The sequence below is a fragment of the Lissotriton vulgaris genome, chromosome 1_1, assembly GCF_964263255.1.
Source record: "Lissotriton vulgaris chromosome 1_1, aLisVul1.2, whole genome shotgun sequence".
NCBI classification, from domain to species: domain Eukaryota; kingdom Metazoa; phylum Chordata; class Amphibia; order Caudata; family Salamandridae; genus Lissotriton; species Lissotriton vulgaris.
In genome coordinates, this window is record NC_141685.1 from 1,225,187,064 (window position 1) to 1,225,206,496 (window position 19,433).

A 19,433-nucleotide genomic window follows, 5' to 3' on the forward strand; every position below is an offset into this window, starting at 1 on the left:
AGCACGTAGAGTAGTAAGGGCTTGCAGGAAGTTACTGAACAAGCGGGGGGGGTAACAGGAAAACTAAAAGAGCTGGCTCACCACCAAAGAGTTCTGAGGGAGTTATCTGGACCTTGAACACGGATGGGATGACTAATCTGAACCCTGATCAATTTGATTTGTTGGCCAGTATTATTGAAGAAAAACTGGATTCAATGATCAAACCATTAGTGGCCAAATTAGACCAGGGGCTCGATTCCGATCCAGTAAAAAAATCCACTGTACAATTTGTATTCGTAGCCCTTTCCGTACGAATCGTACCCGTCCGTCCGAGTCGCGTAGTACGATCCGCATTCCGTGAATCTGTCCGAATCGTCGCGATCCGTACGTATTGCAAGGCTGAGACTGTGAACCGTACGACCCGTACACTCGCCGTACGACCCGACGAGTACGATCCGGACCGGGGAATCAGGACGCGATTCGTACGGTCCACGTCAGGTAAGGGCGATTCGTACGGAAAAGCGCACGATTGCATACACCCCATACAGCGCGTACCCCCCATAATTGCAGGGGTACGGCACGTACCCCTGCGATCATGGGGTGTACGAGCCGTACCCCCATTGTACGATCGGTGTACGCTCGGTGTACGAGCCGTACCCCCATTGTACGATCGGTGTACGAGCCGTACCCCATGTACGATCGGTGTACGAGCCGTACCCCCATCGTACATGGGGTACGGCTCGTACACCGATCGTACAATGGGGGTATGGCTTGTACACCGATCGTACAATGGGGGTACGGCTCGTACACCGATCGTACACCGATCGTACAATGGGGGTACGGCTCGTACACTGATCGTACATGGGGTACGGCTCGTACACCGATCGTACAATGGGGGTATGGCTCGTACACCGATCCTACAATGGGGGTACGGCTCGTACACCGATCGTACATGGGGTACGGCTCGTACACCCCATGATCGCAGGGGTACGGTGCGTACCCCTGCGATCATGTGGGGTACGCACCGTACCCGGGGGGGCCGTTCCGTACCTGTTTCGGCACGAACTCTGCTTTTACGGCTGTTTTCAGCTCCTGTAGAAAAAGGCTCGTACGGTGCGTACCCGACACGTATCGTACTTGCTGGGTCGTAAAAACCAGCCGCGAACCGTACAGATGTCGCGTACAGCAGGTTCCGAGGGAGAATCGTACGGAGATTAGAGTCATACGGTGTCTTGTACGACTCGTACGGAGTACGGCTCCTGGTACGAATCGTACTTTGTCGTACGTACGGGGGACGTTGCAGGGTACGATTCGTACGGGAAAAACGCTCCGAACGGCTATTCGGAGCGGTTTTTCCCGAATCGGAATCGACCCCCAGGTCTCTAAAGAAGTAATTAGATTGGGTGGCCTTTTGAATACTCATATTGCCCTGGCTAAAACAAATAAGGTGACAAAAGCGAGCGACAATATAAATAAGGGTGTAGTTTTACCCTCTGAAGGGGGGACTAGGGCCATTCAAACAGCCCCAGCTGATCAACCACCCACAGTGAGCCTTAGTAACCAATCAACCACAGTAGTGGAGAACAATGAGGGGTGGAATGAAGTAAGGAGAAGACCTTGTGCTAATCTAACCCCTGATTGCGTTCCCTACGTGGTTGTATTAACTAATGTACCCGAGGTGGACTCCCATTCCACTGAGTTACGGCAAGAAACTCATGACTCACTGAAAAATAAATCAGTATCATGGCTGCACAAAAACTGGGTTTCAGATCGCCTATGCGCATGACATAAGATCTACTAGAAGAGTTAGCTGGATCGGTAACTCTAGAAAGAAGAGTAGGGGGGACTGTATTATTGTTAATTTTAGGCACCCCCAGCATGTCGCTACAGTTCTGCTCAGAGCGGCTTCCCTACCACTTGCTGAAAACAATGTATGTGTGCGTCCTCTGGGCTATTTTTACAGCCACCTCAGTAATATATCACCAACTTATTCCAACCAGCCCAAGACATTTTTATCGTTTCCTAGGCCTGGTTTTGCTATCCCACTGCAAAACAGTTTTCAAGCCCTATATAGCTTGGATTCCAATGATTGACTTATCCTGGATAAAACATCCTCCCTGTGTGAGGTTGTTAATACCCCAGCATCGGGAGCTATTATAAGCCCTGTGGCCCCTATGGAAACTAGGCCGGAAAATTCCAACCAGCTAAAAGATAGTGTGGCGTTGATTTTTGATAATCCAGTGGTAAAGGACAGGTCAAATGTGAGTTTGGTATCGGATGGGGCGAGTACAGTGGGAAGCGGGACTATTATTATTAGCTGGAATGTGGCAGGTTTAAAATCTAAGGGGAACGCTCTGGGTTGGTTGAATATCATTAATAGTTATGACATCCTCTGTTTACAGGAGACATTGTGCAGGGAAGATGTCAACTATGAGGGGTTTGTTTCATATAACCTGCCAGCGCAGGGTATTGGGATAGGCAGAGCCAAAGGTGGTCTTAATATCCATCCTCCGTCTGATTACAGTAAAAAGATATATGACAGTGGGAGCACATGCCCAGATCATCTGGATTACGGAGGGGAAAGATCGTAATATTCTTTTGGTAAACTACTATAATAACATTTTTGATTGTACTAGGGCTGTATTAGTGGATGATCTGGCTAATAGCATAGAAAATGTAACTTCGGATGTAAACTTTTCATTTGATTTTATCTGGGTCGGTGATTTTAATATCCCATTGTGTGAACAGACTAATGGAAAAGTTTGTGGGTTTATTGATGATTCTGGCTCGGATGATTTACATTTCGGACATAACCGGTATGGAGAAGCCCTAAACAATCTCATGGGTCGCTATGATCTGGAAATCTTGGGGTACCCTAAAGATGAAAAAGGTCAAATCGTTCCCACTTCTAAGAATCAATTTACCAGCTCAGTTATTGACCATGTGATTGTTTCCACCAGTTTTGTATCGTACTGTGGCTCCCCCAGGATTGTAGTAAAGAAAAAAAAAGAAAAGAGAAAAAAAGAAAAAAAAAAAAAAGAAAAAAAAATGAAAAAAAAAGACTATGAGTATACAAATGTGCAAAATCACCTGAAGCTACACCCTGGGTGGCCTGCCTTGTCCACCTTAGTAGTTTTCAATGGTCTTCCTAACTTTTATCAGGATGATGGGCAGTTTACCAGGAGGCCCCTTAGTGCTTTTCCCACTGATTTGGATGATGCATTCCTGATGCTGAGGAATATGAGGACATCTCTACCAAACAATGAAGCACTTGCTTCATATAGTTAAGAGGGAGGAACCTTGTTGGTGGACATTTATCTCTTTGTATTTTTTGTCATCTTTCCTCTAAGAAGATTCATGTTATCACAAATCTGTGGATAAATACGCATGAGGAACAATCACATTGCAAAAATGCACACAACATTACTGGTGACATTTCCTTGTGCAGATGTGGTGCACAATATATATACTGGATATTTACTCAAGATGATAGTACTTATTAATTACATAGTAGAAGCTACTCCACTTTGGTAGATATTTTTAGCAAAACTGTGAACTATTTTTAAATAAAGGGGTAGATCTGGTTCTGTTGTGGCTCAGTCACAGACAAAGCTACTGATACACTCACACAATCTGAAAGACCCACTTAGACACTGATACACCCACTCACAGACCGACTCAAACAGTTACTAACAGAACTACTCACACACCCACTCACAGACCTACTAAGACATTCTCATATGCACTCATAGACTCACTCAGACTCTTATGTACCCACTCTGAATCTTACTCATACACTTCCACACCCACTAACAAACTCACTGAGGCACTCATGCACCTACTCACAGATCTATTTAGACACTCTCATAGCCAATCACAGACCTATTCAAACACTAATACACCCATTCACGCATCCACACAAACATGCACACCCACTCACAGACCTACTCACACACTCATTCACCCATTTATAAAACCACTCCTACTCTCTCATACCCACTAACAGACCCAGTCATGAATTAACTCACAAACCCACTCAGGGACTAAAAACCCGCTCACAAACCCATTCAGACACTCACACACCCATTAAGACACTCACTCACACACCCATTGAGAAACTCATGCACTCATTCATGCACTCACTCTCAAATCAGATAGGTTACAGGGATGTTATAGTTAGAAAATACCATTAAAAAAACTAGTAATAAACCTAAAGGTTACAGGGACAATATAGTTAACAAATAACATTAAAAACCTATGAATTTCACTGAAAAAAACAAAGGATACAGGGATAATATAGTTAGGCTCAGATTTCAGTTCTATAAAACCATTGAAATTTAGCAGATATAATTATCTGAGCTAACTATACCTTACGCCCCCACAATGCACTGCAATTACATATATTACATCAATCATGACATGGCCAGTGACATCACTGATGACATCATAGATAGATGATGTCTCAAATGATATCACTGATGACATTACTCATGACATAAACCACAGAACCACTCAAACCCCTATACAACCTGTTCAGGTAACTATAACAGCTACATTTTGATGGTATTCTATGAGTGAAATCTGAGCCTAACTAAAGCGTACTTGTAACCTTTGTATTTTTTGTGTAAAAAACCAATATATATATATATATATATATATATATATATATATATATATATATATATATATATATATATATATATATATATTACCTACTGGCGGTCGCCAGTAGGTAGTTATAGTTAGGATTTTTTTCAATGTTAAATCTCAAAATTCTATTTGGAATAACTTTGGCGCCGGTTGACGAATCTGCCTGAAAATTTCCTCAAAATGGCCTCGCGGCGTTCCGGTCCTTCCCTGAAAGTTTGGGGGGATTCGTCAAGCGGGGGCCGAGATAAAAGGGGGGTCCCAAAACGCGATTTCCCCATGTTAATTTCCATAGGGCGGTCGATTTCACTTTTAGCCCGAACGGCTGAATGGATTTCCACCAAACTTGGCAAAATTGTAGGGACTGGTAGCCCGATGTGCCTTTGCTATGTCTCAAGATATGTGCTCCAGTGGATTTTGAGTAATTAAGGTTCAAAAAAATATATATATCTATAGCAGCGCTCCGGTACGCGCACCAGTACGCGCACCGGGCGCGCCACGCGACTTGCGTGCAGAAAGCTGATTGGCTCTGGGGTGTCTGTAAACATTCTAAACAGTCCGGAGCGGCCGCCATCTTGTGTCTCGGTAGGATCGAGACACGAGAGGTGGCCAAAACAAAGAGGGAAATGACCATAAGGGGGCAGAGTAGACCCCCCCTTGACCCCCTAGGTTTGATGTGGGGGCCATAAAAGGGCCCCGCGGGGCAAAAAAAAAAATTTTTTTTTTTGATTTTCGCGGGGGGAGCGCCCGGGAGCGTACCATGGGGAAAAAAAATGACAGTTTTAAAAGTAGCTGTTTAGAAAAAAAAATGTTTAGTTGTTTTTTTTATACATACACATACATATATATAAATGCATATGCACATATATATATGCATATATGTCTATATGTGTGCGTGTAGAGAGAGGTAGAGAGGTAGAGGTGTAGAGGTAGAGAGGTAGAGAGGTAGCGGTAGAGAGGTAGAGATTAGTAGAGAGAGAAGAAGAGAGAGGTAGAGAGGTAGAGAGTAGAGAGTGAGTAATAGAGAGTAGAGAGTGAGTAGTAGAGAGTAGTAGAGAGCAGTAGAGAGAGTAGCAGAGTGAGTAGTAGAGAGTAGTAGAGTGAATAGTAGAGTGAGTAGTAGAGAGTAGTAGAGAGTGAGTAGTAGAGAGTAGTAGAGAGTAAGTAGTAGAGTGAGTAGTAGAGAGCAGTAGAGAGTGAGTAGTAGAGAGTAGGAGAGAGTAAGTAGTAGAGAGTAGTGGAGAATATTCCAAAGTTTGGCACAGCACCACTTTCACAATGAGTCCAATCAAATCATATCACTTAGAGTACTTATTGAAGCGCTGAATCTTGGTGTATATTCAAATGCTTTTATTTTCCTTAAGTTTATGTACCACAGCCAGCCGAAACGTTTCGTTCTGTACAACAGAACTTCTACAGGGCGTTCTTATTTCCTTCAAGTTATGTCGGTATCCCGTTGTCATATAACTAGATATTTCTTCCAAATGTTAGACGAGACATAAGTATATTCTTATTAAAAGTGACTAGGTATCAATTTTACCCACACAATTCGGGCAGACTTGAGTAATTTATAGCATCCTCAAAGTCAGTCTTTCAAAAATTCCAAAGTATAGGACATGAATAATCCAAATCCAAATGTTTCTCAAGAAAAGTCATTTACAATCGTTCGGAATATCGGTGTTTGGGCAGATATGATCCAGGGACCCCCAGTATGCAAGGGGAATTAGTCCCCCCTCTGCAAACGCGCCAGTGGCCTGCATTGCAGAGAGGTGTAACAAGGGTGTGGCCTCATTACACTTCTCTGCAATGCAGCTCCCTCGCGCATACTGGAGGCTCCTGGTGGACTAGTTGACCCCAGGGACCCCCAGTATGCAAGGGGAATTAGTTCCCCCTCTGCAAACGCGGCAGTGGGCTGCGTTGCAGAGAGGTGTAACAAGGGGCATAGTCTCATTACACCTCTGCAATGCAGCCCCAGGCGCATACTGGAGGTTCCAGGTGGGCTAATTGGCCCCCAGGGGCCCCCAGTATGCAAGGGGAATTAGTTTCCCCTCTTCAAACATGCACGGGGGCTGCGTTGCAGAGAGGTGTAAAAAGGGTTGTGGCTTCATTACACCTCTCTGCAATGCAGTCCCCTGGCGCATACTGGAGATTCCTGGTGGGCTTTCAGGTCTTATATAGTTAGGAATTAGCATTAAAAAAACCTTTGAAATTCACTGAAAAAACCATAGGTTTCACACCAGTTATAGTTAGGAATTAGCATTTAAAAAACCTATGAAATTCACTGAAAAAACCATAGGTTTCACACCGGTTATAGTTAGGAATTAGCATTTAAAAAACCTATTAAATTCACTGAAAAAACCATAGGTTTCACACCAGTTATAGTTAGCTGAAAATTTTACTGATATAAAACCATTGAAATTCCCACGTTATAGTTAGTCGGACTCACTATAACTTGCGCGTGCAATGCACTGCTGATGACATCACATATTACATCACTCATGACATGGTCAGTGACATCACTCATGACATCACTGATGACACCATCCAGTGAATGTGTGTCTTTCTGAAAAATAAATATGTTTTATATATGTATATGTAAAGGTCGATGGGAGAATAAATGTTTAAATAAGTGTCTAAATGGATGGTTTTAAAAAAAAAATATATTGAATAACTGGCTTATTAAGTGTATCTTAGTGAATACATATATTAGTGAGTAATGTTTAAATATTTAAATATATGTATCAGTGTTTCACTTTGTGTATAAGTGGCTGCATGGGTTGGTGAGTAGCTACATATGTGTGTATATGGGTTATTAGATGTTTTTTTTAGTATCAGTATAAGTGTCTGTATGATTTGGTGGGAGTGTTACTTAGCACATAGATGCATAAATGACTGACTCACTGTTTGTATGTGTTTTGAAGACAGCATATGTGCCGGACTGTATGGGTGAATGAGTGTGTATATGTATGTGTTAGTAAGTGAATGACTGTCTTACTAGTGTCTTTATCAGTAACTACATATGTTTTAATCTAGTATATGTGAGTATTGATGTATATAAGTGAGTATATATGAGAGTGAGAGATTGAAAGAATTCTTGTTTTAATAAGTATGTGTTTCTATAAGTGATTTTTTAAGAGAGTAAGTATGTGTAAGTTTCTTTAGAAGTAAGGTGGTAGTGTGTGTATAGTTGTATATGCAAAAAAATGGATGTTCAATAGTTTATTTGCATGTGTGAGTATGTGTGTGAGCAACTTTTGGAAGACTGTCGGTGTGTTAACGGATGTATAGGTGTCTCACTACATATGATGAGTGAGTATATGTATGACTGACTATATAGAACTGTTGATGAATGAGTGGATGTGTATATAAATGGTGGAATTACTGAATTGGTTGTTGTAACTGGTATAGGTATCTCCACTTTTTTGAAAATGTTAGTTTCTATTTTTGAATATGTGTTTCAAGGGTTACTTTACAGTGAAAGGAGGTCTGTCACTCTGTCACAAGGACGGTGTCATCAGTGATGTCATGAGTGATGTCACTGACCATGTCATGAGTGATGTAATATGTGATGTCATCAGCAGTGCATTGCACGCGCAAGTTATAGTGAGTCCGACTAGCTATAACGTGGGAATTTCAATGGTTTTATATCAGTAAAATTTCCAGCTAACTATAACTGGTGTGAAACCTATGGTTTTTTCAGTGAATTTAGTAGGTTTTTTAAATGCTAATTCCTAACTATAACCGGTGTGAAACCTATGGTTTTTTCAGTGAATATATATATATATATATGCATAAATACATATAATACTCTTATCTGTAACATGTTTGCGATTTTGTTTTAAAGTCTTTCGTCGTAAAGGCATAGTCATGGTAAAAAAAGTTGTTGTAAAGACTTTCATTGTTAAGATGCTTTTGTTGGTCAGGTATTGAAAAGGTATGAGGCTAGTCCTCCATTTTGAAAATTCTGTTTTCCCATAAAAAGGTATATATGTATGTGGAAAATAATGAAGCGATATAAGGCTGTATTATATAATGTTCCATATGTGCGTATATGGATAAATAGTTAGAAACTCAGACTTTCAAGTGTTGATGTTTATAAAGCTAACCTTTTTGTGTATTTGTAAAAATATTTGGGGGGGAAATGTAATGCATTTTTTGTTTATTTATAATATGTTATTATTTCCCTACATTTCAATAGTGATGCACTTATAAATACAATTATTTTGATCATATTTACTAATTCTGTTAAATAAAATGAAAACATGGACCCTTAATCATTTAATCAAATATATATATATATATATATATATTCACAGAAAAAACCATAGGTTATAGACCATATATAGTTAGGAATTTGCATTTACAAAACCTTGAAAATTCACTGAAAAAACCATAGGTTATAGACCATATATAGTTAGGGATTAGCATTTAAAAAACCTTATTTTATTTGCACAAAACCATTGAAATTCCATATATAGTTAGTTGCACTAACTATATATCGCGGACCCGCAATCCACTGCTAATGATGTCACATATTACATCATTCATGACATGGTAAGTGACATCACTGATGACATCACTGATGACATCTCAAATGACATCACTGATGACATCACTGATGACATCACTGATGACAACACCCAGTGACTGTATGTTTCTGTAAAATTAAAATATGTCTTACATATTGAAGAATGAGTGGATGTATAAGTGTCTGGATGAAGGATTTAGTAGGTGCATGACTGACTGTATGAGAGAATGATTAAATGTGTCTCACTGAGTGTATGGGTTAGTGATTAAAGTGTCTTAATTTGGCAATCATTATTTATGTTGTTCTGTAAACTGCTGCATGTTTAAATCAGTAGCTATATCAGTAACTATATGGGTTATTGAATGGTTGCCCAAGTATTTGTATGGGAGACTGAGTATGTGTGTGGGTGGCTGGGAGGTGTATAACTCTGTGCATAGATGTGTGAGCAGTTGATTCCCTAGGTGTATGGGTTCAAAAGTGCATGAAGAAACAGCTGTATGGGCAGTTGACTGTGTGCATGAGTATATTGGTGAGTGAATGGATATCTCAGTGCTACATGTCAAAGTAAGTACATATGTAAAACACACTCCATGTGAGAGTTGACATATATAAATAACTGAACATAAGAGCCAGTGAATGTGTGAGTGGCTGTATGAATCATTGTGAACTTGTATCAAGGATTGTATAAGAGAGTAAATATGTGTTACTATATGTTTGAATAAGTAAGGTGTGTATAACTGTATAGTTGAGAAAATGGAGATGTGATTGATTCTTTGCATGACTGACTAGGTGTGTGAGTAACTCCATGGATGTGTGACAGTCTGTGAGTGCTTGTTTACACTGAGTGTATCTAAGGTTATATTAGAGTCTGAAGATGTATTATCACATAAATGATATCATCAGTGATGTAATCAGTAATGTCAAATGAGATGTCAGTGATGTCATCAGTGATGTCATTTGAGATGTCATCAGTGATGTCATCAGTGATGTCATTTGAGATGTCATCAGTGATTTCATCAGTGATGTCACTGACCATGTCATGAATGATGTAATATGTGACATCATTAGCAGTGGATTGCGGGTCCGCGATATATAGTTAGTGCAACTAACTATATATGGAATTTCAATGGTTTTGTGCAAATAAAATAAGGTTTTTTAAATGTAATCCCTAACTATATATGGTCTATAACCTATGGTTTTTTCAGTGAATTTTCAAGGTTTTGTAAATGCAAATTCCTAACTATATATGGTCTATAACCTATGTTTTTTTCTGTGAATTTCATTGGTTTTTTAAAAGCTAATATCTATAGCTGTAAAATATATTCTTTATTAAGTGACGTATCACGTAGCCCGTGAGACGCCTCATGATGCATCGCATAACCGTGACGTATCGTCTCTGCAGCGCAAACCAAACCCAAAACGTAAGCGCGCCAGAACACGCTTAAAGATATATATATTTTTTTTTAACCTTAATTAGACAAAATCCACACGTGCACATATCACAAACGTTCAAAAAACACAATATGTCGGACTCCCGTTACGCTGCCGGTTAGCTGCCCGGTTAACGTACCAGGAAGCACCTTTACCGCGAAAAATCGCAATTTTTTTTTCTTTTGCCCCGCAGGGAACTTTAATAGCCCCCTCATCAATCCTAGGGGTTCAGGAGGGGTCTGCCTTACCCCTTTCATTCATTTACACCTTTTTTTTTCCACCTCTTGTCTCTCGATCCCACAGAGAGACAAGATGGCGGCCGCTCCAGACTGTTTACAATGATAACAGCCAATCAGCTTCTCCTCAGACTCCTGTTACACTGCCGGTTAGCTTCCCGGTTAGCTGCCCGGTTAGCTGCCCGGTTCGCGTACCAAGACGCGTCTCCACGGCGAAAAAATCGGATTTTTTTTTTTTTTGGCCCCGCGTGGCTTTATAATATCCCCCTCATCAATCCTATGGGGTCAGAAGGGGTCTACCTTGCCCTCTTTCCTTCATTTCCCCCTTTGTTTTGGTCTCCTCTTGTCTCTCGATCCTACCGAGAGACAAGATGGCGGCCGCTCCGGACTGTTTACAATGTTGACAGCCAATCAGCTACTCCTCAGACTCCCGTTACACTGCCGGTTAGCTTCCCGGTTAGCTGCCCGGTTAGCTGCCCGGTTCGCGTACCAAGACGCGTCTCTACGGCGAAAAAATCGCATTTTTTTTTGTTTGTTTTTGGGCCCCGCGTGGCTCTATAATATCCCCCTCATCAATCCTAGGGGGTCAGAAGGGGTCTACCTTGCCCCCTTTCCTTCATTTCCCCCTTTGTTTTGGCCTCCTCTTGTCTCTCGATCCTACCGAGAGACAAGATGGCGGCCGCTCCGGACTGTTTAGAATGTTGACAGACACCGGAGAGCCAATCAGCTTCGCTTCGCAAAGTTCCGATACGCGAAAAGTTCGCGAACCGGAGCGCTACCCGGAGCGCTGTTACAGATATATATCTTGTTTTAAACGTTAATTTCTCAAAATCCACTGAAGCACATATATTGAGACCTAGCAAAGGCACATCGGGCTAACAGTCCCTACAATTTTGCCAAGTTTCGTGGAAATCCATTCAGCCGTTCGGGCTAAAAGTGAGGCCAACCGCCCTATGGAAATTAACATGGGAAAAACGCGTTTTGGGACCCCCCTTTTTTCTCGGCCCCCCCTTGACGAACCCCCACCAAACTTTCAGGGGCTGCTCAGAAACAAAATGTGCCATTTTCCTGAAAATTTCAGCCAATTCCGTCCACAAACGCCAAAGTTATTAGGCATAGAATTTTCAAAAGTTCCATAGAGAAAAAATCCTAACTATATATACCTACTGGCTATCGCCAGTAGGTAATATATATATATATATATATATATATATATATATATATATATATTCAATGAAAAAACCATAGGTTATAGACCATATATAGTTAGGGATTTGCATTTACAAAACCTTATTTTACTCGCATAAAACCATTGAAATTCCATATATAGTTAGTTGCGCTAACTATATATCGCGCACCCGCAATCCACTGCTGATGATGTCACATATTACATCATTCATGACATGGTCAGTGACATCACTGATAACATCACTGATGACATCTCAAATGACATCACTGATGACATCTCAAATGACATCACTGATGACATCACTGATGACAACATCCAGTGACTGTATGTTTCTGTGAAGTTAAAATATGTCTTACATATTGAAGAATGAGTGGATGTATAAGTGTCTGGATGAAGGATTTAGTAGGTGCATGACTGACTGTATGAGTGAGTGATTAAATGTGTCTCACTGAGTGCATAGGTTAGTGACCAAACTGTCTTAATTTGTGCATCATTATGTCTGTTGTTCTGTAAACTGCTGCATGTGTTGATCAGTAGCTATATGAGTAACTATATGGATTATTGATTGGTTGCCCAAGTATTTGTATGGGAGACTGAGTGTGTGTGTGGGTGGCTGGGAGGTGTATGACTCTGTGCATAGATGTGTGAGCAGTTGATACACTAGATGTATGGGTTCAAAAGTGCATGTGGAAACAGCTGTATGGGCGGTTGACTGTGTGCATGAGTGTATTGGTGAGTGAATGGATATCTCAGTGCTACATGTCAAAGTAAGTACATATGTAAAACACAGTACATGTGAGAGTTGACATATATAAATAACTGTGCATAAGAGCCAGTGAATGTGTGAGTGGCTGTATGGATCATTGTGAACTTGTATCAGGGATTGTATAAGAGAGTAAATATGTGTTAGTATATGTTTGAATAAGTAAAGTTTGTATAACTGTATAGTTGAGGAAATGGAGGTGTGATTGATTCTTTGCATGACTGACTAGGTGTGTGAGTAACTCCATGGATGAGTGACAGTCTGTGAGAGTCTGTTTACACTGATTGTATCTAAGGTTATATTAGAGTCTGAAGAGGTTCATCGTATTATCACATGAATGATATCATCAGTGATGTGATCAGTAATGTAAAATGAGATGTCATCAGTGATGTCATCAGTGATGTCATTTGAGATGTCATCAGTGATGTCATTTGAGATGTCATCAGTGATGTTATCAGTGATGTCACTGACCATGTCATGAATGATGTAATATGTGACATCATCAGCAGTGGATTGCGGGTGCGCGATATATAGTTAGCGCAACTAACTATATATGGAATTTCAATGGTTTTATGCGAGTAAAATAAGGTTTTGTAAATGCAAATCCCTAACTATATATGGTCTATAACCTATGGTTTTTTCATTGAATTTCAATGGTTTTTTAAATGCAAATTTCTAACTATATATGGTCTATAACCTATGGTTTTTTCTGTGAATTTCATTGGTTTTTTAAAAGCTAACATCTGTAGCTGTAAAATGTATTATTCTTTAAATCCCAAAATATATTTAGATGTTTATTGATAATTTTTTTTTTAATATTTTTTTTCTTCGCTTCTAGTTCGCGAACCGGGAAGCTTTCCGTTAGCTCATCTTGATGCCGCGATCTAGTCCGCGAACCGGTCAACGTTACGTTAGCGGAACAGTGACGCGTCGCGGAAGCGCGACGTATCACGTTATCGCGTAATGCGTCTAATGACGCGTCGCGTTAGCGCTCCCGGAAGTGCTCCGGACCGCGAACCAGAAGCGATCTGGGACGCGGCGCGCGCCGCGTAACGTAAGCGGAACAGGTCATGTGACTTGTTTATCAAACTTTTCATTGGTTCATTTCACTTTTGGTTTCCAAATGATGTATGACTAGGTCATGTGACCTAAAAATAACACTTTTCATTGGTTCAGAACTTTTGCTTTCCCCTAATCATGTAAACCCCTCCTTATTTCCTCACTCTGACTTTCATCTTGGTGAGAGAAAGACCATTTAGCTAGAATTGAACAATGGCTTCTGTACTTGCTGCAGCTGGTGGAACCCCACCACCACCTCCACCTCCTCATAAGAAGAGAGGACCACCTAGTCAATTTATCACTAACAGAGAGGAGGAAGAGGAGGAAGAAGAAGAAGAGGACAGAGAGGAACAACAATTTGTCGAAGAGTTGCCCCGGGTTTCTAAGCGAAAAACAAGCTTCATCTGGCAGTTTTTCTCCATCCCTCCTGGATCAAAGAAGGTGAATGCTAAATATGCCACCTGCCTCATCTGTGATTACAGATTGTCGAGAGGCACAGAAAAGAAATACAGTATGGGCAACTATACGATGCATCGACACATGAGCAGGTGGCATCCCTTAAACTACAGCCGGGCTGAGTTAAGGGATCTTCAAGACAATCCCACGACAACTCCTGTGGCCAGATCTACCTCCACAATGTCTTTGACGGGAAGAGAGGCACAAGAAACTGTGCCAAACATTCAACCCAACTTCCAGCATATGAAGTTATCTTGTATATACTGTGGTGGTATGCTGTCATATGGCAACATGAGCGTCAACCTGATGAACATGGCGTTCGAAAATCATAAATGCCCTAATGCACCCAAGAAGTAATTTTTTTTTGTTGCTCCAGTTGAGCCGTTTTCAATGCCTGTTTTTTGTTGTCTCCCCTCCATAAAAAACACAAAAAAAACATAAAACAGTTCTAAAAATACAAAAAAATCAAAAAATGTTCAAAAAAAAAAAAATAAATAAAACAACAAAAACAAAAAAAAAACAGTTCTTTTCAGAACTACCTCCCCTTTCAAACAAAATTGCTAGAATGTTTATCACTCTGGCAAGCTCTATTTCTTTTGGTTCGCTTCAAGTTCGCTGACCGGTTCGCGAACTTTAAGCGAACTAAAAAAATATTTTTTTAAAAAAAAGAAGAGTTAGTATAAGGGAAGTAAACAGAGAATAATGTAAAAAGAAAGACAGCTATAGAGAGTAAATGAGAGATACTGTCAATGACATCATCAGCAGTGCATTGCGGGTAAAAAGAGTAGAAAACATTTACCTTATAATTCTTGTTACCTTTTTAAAATATTTTTTCATACTTTCAATCTGTAAAACAAAGAACAAACATTTCCAAAAATATTAAAACATGTATTTAAAAATTAGAAAAGACAAGGGAAAAGGTTCAAAAACAAACAGTTTTTCAACAACTTTGACATTTACAGAAGTCTCTGCTTCTCTACGTCCCCTACACAATCCTAAAGATATATATTCGAAAGAAACTGTATCTTGATGTTGATGAACTGAGGCCTATTTTGGAACATGATGTTTTTCTTGCACTGCTAATGTCTCACAATAGTGATGCAATAGCAGCGCAAAAAAGATGTAAAGCCATCATAAAATTGTGTCTAACATTGTAAATGCTTGATTTAGGATGCAAATAAGATGTGTGCTTTCAAGAGCTTTCTTTGAGGTGAGGCCTCTTTTCTTTTTTTAAAAAAAACACTACCCAGAAGTACAGCACTGAAAGCATTAAAATTGATATTTACAGAACTCAGCTTACCCATATGTACCTCACATTTCTAAATGTATATCATAAGGACAAAAAGCATAACATTAATTATACATGTTAAATGGTTTCTTTTTGCTGTTCTCAGAATGTATCAAATTTCACTTAAATCAGTGACTTGAAGGTATTCATCATGTAACAGCGGGGAAAAAAAAACACAATCAAAATGACTGTGTTTAAAAAACCCATACAACCTAAGAAATCTGATTTCAAAACTCCTTAAAATTAACTTACTTTCAATGACGTCGAACGATCTCCTATGAACAGCATCCACTCTGTTGTGCTACAAATATTTTCAGCCCGCCACTTTCTGAAAGAAAACCTCCATCGATACGTAAAATATGTTACATAGAAAAAAAGACTTCTCTCATTATATCACATGTTTCCACTAGGCCAAATCATGTTGCCGCGATTCGCAAGTCTTGTTATTCTTCCAATCAAATCCCGACATTTTCTATTTTCGCAACTTTCAAAAATAAAATATTTGAGATTATTTTCACAATCCTGGACTACTAATAACTTACTCTTCTTTGTCACTCATGTTCTCCTTTTCCTATGACACTGATACTGCTTACTATGAAGCAGACTTACTTGCATCAGGTTTATATAGTTGGATTTTTAATCTAGACAGCATTGCAGACTTACATTCCCTCTACTTAAAATTTTGGTTTTAAAAACACCAGGTAAGAATTTTTAAGGTCAAACGGCAATTTTTTTTTGAACATTACAACGGAATCATTACAGAATGACCAGCCGTTTCCAGACTTTAAGTAAGCTGTATAATGTCCTGATGTTGTTGATGGACCATCGTGATAGATAATTGCTACAGTAACAAAAGTCCTCCCTGATATTGACAGCTGAGAAGCCACAAATTTTTTTATTAAAGTTGACAATTTTGATCCATCAGGCCTACAACGTTGGATCATTAAAATGACATACTGGCCATATCTACGTATAAATAATGTTGACATCATATCACATTTACATTGGCTACACTCCATGTTGTGATCCGCTGCATTTACTAGCTTATTAAAGGACACTGATTTACTGTCTGGCAAAGTTAAATATATAAATCTTTCTGAGTCTACACTAGTAGTACTTGATACCATACAGTTCTCGCAGTCATGCTGCCATTGATAAGAAAGCCCAAACAGGTGATCTACATCTACACCCTCATCTTGCAATACATCAAGCATATACATTAAAAACTCCTGACAATCTTGCTGATTATTTTCAGAGAAGTCTGTTTGACCTGAACATTCATCTAACAGATAACGAACTTCAGACACACTTTCTACTTTTGTTTGATCAGTGCTACATTTCTCTAACACAGAATTCAACAAGCAGCATAAACTTTGTTCTGAATTGAACACAATCTGTTCTTTTAAACTCTCTAGTGAAAAGAGAACATTAACAACTACATTTGCATAGCAGTTGACACCAGAACTGTTTTCAAATTGAAAACCAACAATATCTTCAACAGAATCCACTTTCTTTCTGCTAACAACTTTCGGTTCATTGACTTTTAGTCTTTTTCCAACAACCTCCCTACTGTTACTGATATTTCTACGTTTCTGGCCTACCACACGTTTCTCAAACAAAGGATATTGAGGCAAATGTGGCGCATACTCTCTTCTTAACCTATTGTATTCCTTAACACAATCTAGATCCGCACAAATGTTTGTGACATCACAGTCAATCAAGTACAATCCCGATAAAGTTCTAACTCGTGACAATGCCACATATGCCATACCCTCCTTGAACACAGAACTGCCAATATTCACCAATGCACAGTCTACACTTAAACCTTGCGATTTATGAATTGTCACCGCATATGCCAAGCAAACAGGAAACTGTTTACGGCGAACATATAAGTCTTTAACAAGCAAAAATCTAGCAGAACAACGACCAATTTGCTGTACTTCCTCAATGCCATCAAATTTAATTCTTAAAAATTCTATTCCATCTCTATTTTTGTATTTCTCAAAATCAACAACATTACCCATTGATCCATTTACCAGACCTCTTTCTACATGTAAATTCCTTCTCAAAATGATTCGGCAATTTAAACACACATTCAAAGTCTTTTCAAAACCCGCTGTCTTAGATATAGTCTTCTCTAATGAATCCAATTTTGATTTCAAATTGTCTGACAAAATAATTGTTGATCCCATATGCTCTAATTTGTCGATAGCTTCAAGTTTCACAATCTCTTGCTTTTCTAAATTCAACATTTTGTTGTTGAAGATGGCACATTCTGCAAGAGTTGGCATGAGACATATCCCAGATTTCTTCTCAGTAATTTTCTGAAAAATATTCTCAGGCTCAATCTCTTGTTTGGGATATAAATTTGACAGTAATCGTGCATTTAAAGCTTCTTTCCCATACTCGCTCACTTTTCCAATTCTAATATCTTGTAGAATATGCTTGTAATCTTCATCCTTTGCCTGACGCATATTTTGATGCAGTTCAGCATAATTGAAGTTTAACCATATATTGACGTTGCCAATGCTCCCTAGGCACTTCCTGGTATCTTCATGCGTGAGTATTTTGAACACAGGTTGACCTTTTACTGGTGTCAGCTGCAGAAGATCTCCGAAAACAATGATGTGTTTCCCACCAAATAACACATCATATTCAGTTTTAAGTACTTCTTGCATTCTCAAATGCACAAAGGCAAGCATGACATTTGAAACCATGCTTACTTCGTCAATGATAAGTAGTTTCATTTTCCTCAAGACTCTTGAAACTTCACAGCATGCATCTCCAGATAACTTGTTGTATTGTAATTTGTTGTCATGCTCCACCGGCAGCATCAATAGACGATGCAAAGTAATACCTTTAATGTTATGTGCTGCCAGTCCAGTAGGAGCGGTGACAACACAAGACAGCGATGACTGAGTCCTTTCCTGCAAATAACAAGAGATTGCTTTAATGAGGAAACTTTTTCCAGTTCCCGCTTCTCCACTCACGTACAGTCGGACAGGCTTCAACGATGTACATGAGCACTTGTTCTTCTCATGACTTAATCCGTGCTCAATTTCCTTGGTAACTTCATCATATATTTTCCTCTGCTCAACGTTGAGTTGTTTTTCCAAGTCTTCTAAGTTAACTGAATCCTCCTGAGCATGTGCCATGGCTCTTTCTACTTCATTCATAGCAGTGGCAGCTTCATTTTCGATAATAGGTCCTCCAAGTGGATCTTGACTCAATGAAACAGAACTCTGACTGTCCTGAGAACTGTCTCTGGCAATCTCGGCTGCAATCGTTGCTTCCTGCTCAATTTCCAAAGTTAGCATTTCTTGATATTTAGAAAAAGCAGGACATTCTATGGACTCCTTGGCTGCATTGAAAGAGTCTTCGTAACAGAGGAAATCTCCAAGCAGTTCCTCTTCTGCACGCCAAGGCTTGAAAAGTTGCAAAAGTGCTAAATAGAAAAACTCCTTTTTTTCTGGAGATTCACCACTCAATTTTCGATGGTTTACTAATTGGCATTTTCTTTGCTTGACCAGGCATCCTTCACTTCCAATTACAGCATACACTCCTTTCTCAATATCTTCTTTGATGTTCCTCTTGAATATATAATTTTGGAGAACCTCATATAAACAAACATTCTCAAGGTGACTGCTTCGATTTGGATAATATGTATCCAACATGTTGGTCTTCAAAATGTCGGTACTGTTTGGTTCCTTTTCTGCCAAATACTCAATTTCCCGGACAGGTTTTAGAACTCGATTTCGCGTTGCAGCAAGACCAAGACTCGCCCAAACGAGACTCCTGGATTTGGCATAGAGACTTGCTGAAGACAATCGATCAGAACATTCGTAAGCTCCGATTTC